The sequence below is a fragment of the Chlamydotis macqueenii genome, chromosome W (genome assembly GCF_036417535.1).
Source record: "Chlamydotis macqueenii isolate bChlMac1 chromosome W, bChlMac1.mat, whole genome shotgun sequence".
Classification (NCBI taxonomy): Eukaryota; Metazoa; Chordata; class Aves; order Otidiformes; family Otididae; genus Chlamydotis; species Chlamydotis macqueenii.
In genome coordinates this window covers 19,529,441-19,539,368 of record NC_141592.1, presented here as the reverse complement: position 1 = coordinate 19,539,368, position 9,928 = coordinate 19,529,441, and the positions used below count along the sequence as shown (strand labels likewise).

Here is a 9,928-nt window from a genome sequence, read left to right as displayed (position 1 = left end):
GTGTGGTCTTCCTGTTCTAATGAGAGAGCTCACTTTGAGGACACTAATGAGTGCGATTTCGCTGACTGTTCACAACCTTTATCGATGTTACGCTCCTGCAGGCATATACATCCCCTTAGTTCAATAAACATTTTCATGCTCCAGTTCCCTCCTTATCTGCTTGGGCTTCTTCAGCAGGTCTGCTCTCCTTGACCCTGTCTCGGTGTTTCTTTGTTCCGGCAGATCTACGTCATCATCCTGCTCTTTCAGGGCCATGTCTGACATGTGACTCTTTGCTGATCTTGGTTCTTCCTTTCCCATGCAGATTCCCCTTCATCCTAGGATGAGGTCAGTGAACATTTTCTTCCTTTCCCGACATCATTCCCTTCACCTGTCCAGAGCCCCTCCATTCTTTGTCCACTCGATCTGTAATGAAACAATGTTAAACAACTTAGTCATCAATTAGATAAGGAGAATTAGGGTCATTATGGTTAGGGTTAGGGATTAGGGGTTAGGGGTTAGGATCGTTAGGGTTAGGTTCATTAGGGTTAGGGTTAGGGTAAGGGTTTGGGTTAGGATTCTGCTTTAACCCCCCTGCCCCCTCTCACTGCGCAAATCACTGCAGGCAGAGAGGAAAAGCAGACACCAAGTTCATGGGCATTATACATTTTTAAAATATGCTACCACAGTTAACATTTCAGAGGCATTTGCTAGCTCCAAGCAAGCCCCAAGGCTTTAATTTTTTTTCCATTCAACTTTTAGGTGGAGGTCAGGGAGCATTTTTTTGCTTTAAAGCAACAGTATCTGTCATTACAGCTTTGAACAGCGCACCTTTTGCAGAGATGAGGTCTGTGTTTCTGGGGAAGGGGCCTTGCTGGACCTGTTGCTTGCAAGCGCCGGAGGACTTGTGGGTGATGGACGTCATCTTGGGCATAGCGATCATGACATAACAGAGGTCTTGATTCTTGGAGAAGTAAGGAGGGGAGTCAGCAGAACTGCTACCTTGGGCTTCCGGAGGGAAGACTTTGGCCTGTTAAGGCCAAACATTATTTTGCCCTGAGACAGAACGGCAACAGAGGCAGTCTGCTCTACCCTTGCTAAGTTAAAGCAGGGCAAATTGCAGTCTGTGCTTCTTTGAGCACTGGAGCGAGCTAGTCAGGCATGGAAGGATCTTTTCTCCTCAGGGCTCATCATGCAAAGAGGGTGCAAGGGAGACAACAGCAGTCCTATCATATTGTGTACAAAAAGCGAGCAGTTCTACTTGCCCATGGCAGTGCTATCTACCTCCTACCAGTAGGCTGAGTTGGAAGGAAAATGTGCTATGAGATTTCTAATTAATTAGAGTTGCTGTATAGTACTAAATTAATAACTTGACGAAGATCAGCCTTCTGGAAGATTGCTAGAGTGAATAAAAAACAGCCCTAATGCTGCAGGCAACATCAGCTTCATTCACCTCCACATCACGGTGAGACCAAGGGTCACTGGAGACCCCACTGGCACCAGATGGGACCCCCAGCAGCCGCTCACCCCTCGGCCTCCCCTTCTCCAGGTCCCCCACTGGGTCAGCAGCCTCAGCGCCACCCGCCATTGCCTCTTCCTCTGCTGCAGCCACGACATCGAGGGGCCTCGGCCCTACTGACGGGCACAGCAGGGGCGGAGCGGACGCAATGGCAGCAGCACTGGTGGAAGTGCTGGCAGCTGACGAAGTAAAGGCGCGGCCACAGCACTGGGCTGTGAGGCAGCGTTAGAGGAGCCGGTACCAGCACAGAGCTGCCGCGACAAGCCTCCCCCAGAACCAGGGGAACCGATGTGTTCCCCCAATAAGCATTGTCTAATGATGGCAGCCCTACTTCGGTCACACCATCCTCTCTGCTGTTTTAAAGCCCTCTGCCAGAGGCCACGCCCCCTTTCACCCCTGCATCGCTCACGCCCTCCTGCTCTACATCCCTTGTTTGCATTTGGGGTGGGGGCACAATTTGAGGGGAGGGTCCGGGGGTCTCAGGGAGGGAGCGTGGCCAAGGGCCTGGCTTTTGCAGGTGGGGAGGCAGGAGGGTTAAAAAATTCCCCACAACTTCCAGCAGCTTCTCACAGAAGTTACCACTGTAGCCCCCCCTCAGCTACACCAAACGAGAACACAGTCCTTCACTGGAAACCTGAAACAGCAGGGCTGCAAAACTAAATTTACACCATGTTTGTGTGAAACACGGTCACATCACAACCAACTTATTCTCTCCACGCCCTCTACTTCCCCTGAGGGAAATCTTAAGCTCCTAGTTACGAAAATCAGTACCCAGTTCATCTTCAAACAGGTAAAAACACAACTTAAATGCAGCCAGGATACCGAGACACTTCATCAGGTGTCACCCAAAATCACATTGAATTAGACAAAAAACTGACAGCTTCAATGAAGGCAGGAGTCCTCAGGCCCTGGCTGCAAAGTTAATGCATTCTTCCCGTGCATTCTTGCCTATTCCAAAAGTCACAGCACAAATTAAGCGTCACTTCTCTCAAAGGTGCTGAAGCATCCCTGTGGCTAGAGTTGCAAGGACAGTGCATCCACCACAACCCACGTGTAAGAAACTTTTCCCATGAAGAAGAGAGAAAATGAGCAAAAGATAAACATGTTGACCAGAAGAAGAGGCTGGGTGCATTGGCTTTGTACGCAAGCAAACACTCACCCCATCCCAAGAAGCGTTTTTCTCTGCTGCCCAGGTACACCCTCCACATTTGAGGCACATGCTTCCCACCCCGCATCCCTCCCATGTTCCCCGCTGAAGCCTGAGCAGAGCAGCTCCATCCTCACAACACCGGCTACCACGAGCGGCTGGTTGCTCCCTTCGCAGGCTTACCACAGCCGCATCTCCCACCCGAAACTCACCCCCCAGCTTGGATCCTCGCTCCCAGCCCTGCCCTGGGCTGTCCCTGGAGGGGATGCTTCGGATCTCCTCCCTGAGCTGAGCTCTTAGGCAGTGCCCTTCTCAGGCAAAGCTGTGGAGCAGAGCAGCACAAAGCACCCAGACCAGCGCAGCCAGAGTGAGAAAACGCGCAGGGAATGCGTACGGGCAACACTAGACGGGGCAGGGCCATGCAAGCAGATGACTGCAGCCTGGGATGCTCTGAAGGGAAGGTCTGAGCTCTGCCGAAAAAGAGGTGCTGCAGGAAGAAGTAAAGGCACCACCCAAAGGCTGGGGGTAACAGCAGGCGCTTCCCACCTCTGCGGCTGGGATCAGGTGCAGGACACACTCAGAGGAGACCTTGGGGGAGAGGGGAGATGGCACCATGAGATGATGAACCCAGGCTGTTGTGAGACGGGCCCTGGGCAAGGGACATGGCCACCCCAGCACCAGCCTGCTGCCTGCACTGCGGCTCCTGCCTGCTGCCTGGTGGGACCCTTGTGTCCCCCAGCCGTGGTCAGGGCTGGGCATGGAGCTGGCCACCTCCATGAGCATTGCAGAAGAGCAAATGCCAAATTTGCTGGAAGGAAACGGCTGACCTGGTAAACCGGGACATGCAGAAGGCTGAGGTGCTCAATGACTTTTTTGCCTCAGTCTTCACCGATAAGGGCTCTTGTCTCGCCACCCAAGCTGTGGAAGGCACAAGCAGGGACTGGGAGTATGAGGGACCGCCCACTGTACTGGAAGAGCAGGTTTGGGAACATCTGAGGAACCTGAAGGTGCACGAGTCCATGGGACCTGATGAGATCCATCCGCGGGTCCTTAGGGAACTGGCGGATGAAGTTGCCAAGCCGCTGGCCATCATAGTTGAGAAATCATGGCAGTCTAGTGAGGTCCCCAATGACTGGAATAGGGGCAACGTAACCCCCATTTTTAAAAAGGGAGGCAAGGAGGACCCTGGCAACTACAGGCCGGGCAGCCTCACCTCTGTGCCTGGCAAGGTCATGGAGCAGATTCTCCTGGAAACCATGCTAAGGCACATGGAGAGCAAGGAGGTGGTTGGTGACAGCCAACATGGCTTCACCAAGGGCAGATAATTCCTGACCAATTTGGTGGCCTTCTATGACGGGGTCACGGCATCGGTGGACAAGGCATGAGCAACGGATATCATCTACCTGGACTTGTGCAAAGCTTCTGACACTGTCCCGCACGACATCCTTCTGGATGAGACTGGAGAGACATGGGTTTGATGGACGGACCACTCGGTGGATAAGGAGTTGGCTGGATGGCCGCACTCAGAGAGTGGTGGTCAACGGGTCAATGTCCATGTGGAGACCGGTAATGAGTGGTGTCCCTCACGGGACTGTTCAACATCTTTGTCGGCAACACGGACAGTGGGATAGAGTGCACCCTCAGCAAGTTCGCCAACGACACCAAGTTGTGTGGTGCCGTAGACACGCTGGAAGGGAGGGATGCCATCCAGAGGGACCTGGACAGGCTGGAGAGATGGACCCATGCAAACATCATGAAGTTCAACCAGGCCACGTGCAAGGTCCTGCAGCTGGGTCATGGCAATCCCAGGCACAAACACAGGCTGGGCGGGGAATGAATCAAGAGCAGCCCTGAGGAGAAGGACTTGGGAGTGCTGGTGGACGAGAAGCTCAACATGAGCTGGTGTTCTGGTTTTGTTAGTGAGGGGGGGCCTAAGGTGATAGCTTCTGTAGGAAACTGCTGGAAGTCGCTCCCCTTTGTTCAGTGGCCTCGGCCGGGCCTATGACGGACCCGCTGCTGGCCAAGGCCGAGCCAATTGGTAGCAGAATGTCCCATGATAACGCCTCTGTGATAACATATTTAAGAAGGGGAAAACAGGAAAAAAGAGTGAGAGAAGATGTGAAGCAGCTGAGTGGGGGCAGAGAGGGGGAGGCGCGAGCCTTGTGGGCCTTGCAGGCCTCACCCTCTGGCCTCCCGCTGGGCAGCTGACTGGGCCCAACTTGGCCCGGCCTGGCTGCAAGAAGTGGAGAGGAGATGAGAAGAGAATAAGATGTAAAAAGGATCCTGAGAGGTGTCTGCCAGCCTGTTGTGAGGAACGGCTGCAGATGCCAAGGTCAGTGGAGAAGGAGGGGGAGGAGTAATGCGGCTCCTGGCTGAGATGCCCCTGCAGCCTGTGGTGAAGACCATGGTGGAGCAGGTTGTCCCCCTGCAGCCCATGGAGGTCCACGGAGGGGCAGAGATCCCCGTGCAGCCCATGGAGGACCCCATGCCGGAGCAGGTGGAGGCCTGAAGGAGGCTGTGGCCCGTGCAGGGCCTGCTGGGGCAGCTGTTCTGGAGGGACTGCACCCCATGGAAGAGATGACCCACGCCGGAGCAGTTTCACGAAGGACTGTGGCTTAGGGGTGGGACCCCACGCTGGAGCAGAGAAGGAATGCGAGGAGTTCTTCCCCCGACGATGATACAGCGGCATAAAACAAAGCGTGATGAACTGACCGCGACCCCCATTCCCTTCCCCCGCCCCCGTGCCGCTCGGGAGGAAAGGTAGTAGAGATGATATTAAGCCCGGGAAGAGGGAGGGGTGGGGGGAGGTTATCTTGTTCCCTGTCTCATTCTCCTGCTAGTTTTAGAAATAAATGAGTATTTTTCCCCAAATTGATTCTGTTTTGCCCGTAATGGTAACTTTAAGGATTTCTCCCCATCCTTAACTCAAACCTTGAGCCGTTTTTCCTTATATCATCTCCTCCTATTCTCTCGGAGGGTGGGGGGAGTGAAAGAGAGAGACTGCGTAGTCTGGTCCTGATCGGGGCTGAACTATGACAGCTGGCAATGTGCACTTGTGGCCCAGAAGGCCAACCACATCCTGGGCTGCATCGAGCGTGGCCAGCAGGTTGAGGGAGGTGATTGTCCCCCTCTACTCTGCCCTGGTGAGACCCCACCTGGAGTACTGTGTCCAGCTCTGGAGCCCCCAACATAAGAAGGACCTGGACCAGTTGGAGAAGGTCTAGAGGAGGCCATAAAGGTGATAAAAGGGCTGGAGCACCTCTCTCATGAGGCCAGGCTGAGAGAGTTGGGGCTGTTCAGCCTGGAGAAGAGAAGGCTCCGGGGAGACCTGATAGCGGTGTTCCAGTACCTCAAGGGGGCCTACAAGAAAGATGGGGAGAAGCTGTTCAGCAGGGCCTGTTGTGATAGGACGAGGGGTAATGGTTTCAAAATAGAGGGAGGTAGATTCAGATTGGATATTAGGAAAAAATTTTTTACAATGCGAGTTGTAGAACATTGGAAGAGGTTGCCCAGAGAGGTGGTCGAAGCCCCATCCCTGGAAACGTTCAAGGCCAGGTTGGACGGGGCTCTGAGCAACCTGATCTAGTTGGAGATGTCCCTGCTCCTTGCAGGGGGGTTGGACTGGATGACCTTTGAAGGTCCCTTTGAACCCAAAGCATTCTGTGATTCTATGATTCTCTGTTGGATGTGGCTTTGAGCAACCTGGTCTAGTGAAAGGTGTCCCTGCTTATGGCAGAGGATTTGGACTAGATGAGCTTTTAGGCCCCTTCCAACCCAAAATGTTCTGTGATTCTGTGACTAAAGGATGGGGGAGAGAAGGACCAGCAGAGTCTAAGAGCGTAGGCTTACAAGTAGAGTCCCCAATGTGATGTGCTCCCTATTCAAGCAGCACCTTGCATCTACTGGATAGAGATGGGACAGAGCTGGTCTCCCTTCAGGAGTGGCAATCAGGCACGTTCACACAAGTACCAAATCAATCTGAGATCACAGAATCATGGAATCATAGAACAGTTTTTGTGGGAAGGGACTTTTAAAAGGCCATCTAGTCCAACCCCCCTGCAAGGAGCAGGAACATCTCCAACCGGATCAGGTTGCTCAGAGCCCCATCCAACCTGGCCTTGAATGTTTCCAGGGATGGGGCATCCACCACCTCTCTGGGCAACCTGTGCCAGTGTTTCTCCAATCACATAAAAAAAAAAATTCCTTCCTTGTATCTAGTCTGAATCTTCCTTCCTCTATTTAAAAACCGTAATGTCCTATCACAACAAGGGCTAGTGGTTTTAAACTAGGAGGAGGTAGATTTAGACAAGATACAAGGAAGAAATGCTGCCTTGGGTGTCTGTCACGTGCTCGCTCTTAGTGGACCTGGCTTTATGTAGGTCCCATGCTGTCCCTGCCGGCCACATACAATTGTGGTGGAGAGCCCTGGCGTCTCGTGCCGCACTACAGGCCTGTATTTGGCCATCCAGTGAGCTGCTCTGTATTAGGGAGACAACGTGGGGATGTGTGAGACAACTGTTGTTACAGAAGTGGTAAACACAGCTAATGGAGAGGAGAAAGAGAGAGACTGGTCTCCTGATGGCACATGGCCCCCGTCAGCTGAACACCTCTGGAGGCTCTTCTGAAAATACTAAGTAGGGTCAGGCGGTGTTGTCCAAAATATGGGCACCTGCTGTCATTACAGGTGTCCAAAGGAATTCCCCAGAGGGCTCCAGGATGATATCCCCAGATGCTGCCTGTTGCTTGCACTTGCCTTTACATGTTTTGGAGCGTTTCTGACATCTCAAACGTTACCAGCTGTCTGTGTGCCAGAACTCCTGCTCTCCATCTCCATTGATTACCATGGGCCTTATGAAAGGAATTCTCGTGAATCTGGATTTTTGTAACACACACCTGAGCTGAGAGAAGAGGAATCCCACCTCCTGTGGGTTTGTGGTGTGCATGGGAGGGAGCTGAGTGCCCTTCAAGCCGCAGGACTACAAATGCAGGATGAGATGCCTCCATTGACTCAGTGAATCCCTTCCCTCAGAGGGGTCAAAAAGATGCCACCCTGTCCCTCCCAGCTGTCCAGTCTGGTGATGGGATGGGACACAGAAAGGTGATTGTCAGCCTGAAATGTGCCTCTGAGAGGAGAAAGGACAGTGCTGGAGAGCAGTGTCTCTGCAGAGGCAAGAGAGGGAACGTCACTGATTGCTCGAGTCTCTTTCCAGGTGGGTCCTGCAGAGCCCCAGGGACATCTTGGGGGAGCGGAGGGTGGGGTGAGGGGCAGAGAAAGTGACGCCTTGGGCTGGGCCTCTGCTGCTGAGCTGGGCCGGGCTCCTGGCATGGAGGGAGCTGATGGCAAGCGGAAGCACTGCAGAGAGACAGCTCTGCCCAGGAGCAGCTCCTCTGCCAAGCGCAGCAGGGCTGAGGGCTCTGCCTGCAGGCACCCAGGGCAGAGGAGCGAGGCACAGAGAGGTGGAAGGCAGCCTGGGCTGGGAGGATGCTGCCAGCTCACTGTGGGAGAAATCTGCGCAGCGCTTGGCACGGTAAGGCTGTGATTGCAGGGCGATGCAGCTGCCTGGAATGATCTCCTGGAGCTGGCCCAGCCCACAGCCCACTGCTTCCCTGCTGCACCGTCAGAGGGACAGGGCACATCGACTGCCTTCGTCTGGGGACGGCTGCTGGGTGTGAAGGTGTGTGTGCAGCCAGGGGTGCCCTGGGCTGTCCTGCAGAGCAGGGTTCCTGTGCCCCAGCGCCCTGTGTGCCGGGGCAGGGACTTGGTCTCCTTCCAGGGTCAGCACCCAGCCTGCCCGAGGAGCTCCCAACGGCACAGTGGGGAGAGGAGATGGGTGGAAGAAGCGGCTCCTGGCAGGAGAGGGTCTTTCTGGTTGCAAGAGGATGCCGTGTGGGTCAGGTCTTCTCTCAGCTCCAGATCAGCCGAGGACATTTCCGGGACACTTTTCAAGAGGAAGGTCAAGGCAGGGATTACTGTTGCCATAAGAAGCTTTTCAGAGTCGGAGTTTTCAGTTTCCTGCTCTTGGGGAATTTGGGGGGAAACTGGAACAGGAGTGCGGGTGCTTGAACGAGTCACTGACACTCCTGAGCTGTAACTTTGAGGGACCAGTAGGTCTGACAAAAGCCTCCTGAAGTGCCTTCAGCCGTTCCTCTGCCTATGGACAGCACCAGCGTCAGCTTTGCTGCAGCCATCAGGGTGTTGTGACCTGCCCTTTGAAACCTGCAAATGGGTCCCTGCGCCAGCCAGTGCCCTGCAAACAGGCAGGTTTGTGTAGAGCAAAGGTGCAGCACCAAGGATGGGAATGGAGTCTGTGGGTGCTGACAGGGAGAAGACATGGCACAGGGAGATATCTGCCAAGAGGAGAATCTCCGGGGTGCAGGAATACATCAGAGAATGACAGGAAACAAAACCCAGAAATACTGTGGGAGGGAGAACTCAGAAAACTCCGTATCATCCCCCCTACGCAGACACCTTCCTCTGAGCAAGTCCCCTTGCCTCCTCTCTCCCCCAGCAAAGCTTCTGCTGTGGGTAACACCGCCGTGAGTGCCTGGCGGCCTCTCCCCTTGCCTCTCCCAGCCAGACCCTCGCTGCATTCTCCCTTGTTTCCCCACCTGTCTGTGCAATTGCTATTGTTATCCTGTTCTTGCTCCCTTGTGAGCTGCACTCCAGGATGAAACCTGTCGCCCAGCACCTTTGTGTTATCTGACAGCCCTAAGGAGAAGCTCAGAGATGCTGTGACCGAGGAAATGCTGTTGGCGTGGTGAAGTGAGCCACGTGTCCCTGGCGAGAAGTGGGGTGCTGAGACCTGGTGAAAGGGTGAGGCATTGAGTGGTCTGCAGTGGATCCCTCTGCTCTCTCAGCAGTGTCTGCTGGCTTTTGTGGGTAACATGGGACTGTGATCACTCTTCATGTAAGAAAGGTGCAAGCGTGGGACATCTGGGAGCCAGACCGGTCAGAGCAGCTGCCCCCACTCTGCACTAAGCCGCAGGCAATGCTCTTGCCTCTCAGGACTCTGTTCTCCTTGAGTGCAGTAGAAATGCTGAGCGTTTCTGACATCCAAGAACACTCCCCAAGTTCTGGAGCTCTAATCATCTGGATTAGAGCTGTAGAAAATGCCAAAGCTTTCCAACTGCCTTGTGCCATCCCCGTTCCTTAGCACTGGGAGTGCAGGTGCTGACAAGCCCTTCTGCGTTAGGGGCAGTTCCATCTGAAAAACTCAAACAATAGGACTGGCCACTATCCCCAATATTCCCATGAACCCACTGCTGCAGAGCAGGGCTGGCAC

The 9,928-nt window shown here is 54.1% G+C and overlaps 1 pseudogene; it reads right to left on the bottom strand.

The window, feature by feature from the left end:
• Nucleotides 1-328: 328 nt before the first annotated feature.
• Nucleotides 329-9,928, bottom strand: part of LOC147596613 (antigen WC1.1-like) — a 50,927-nt pseudogene continuing 41,327 nt past the window's right edge.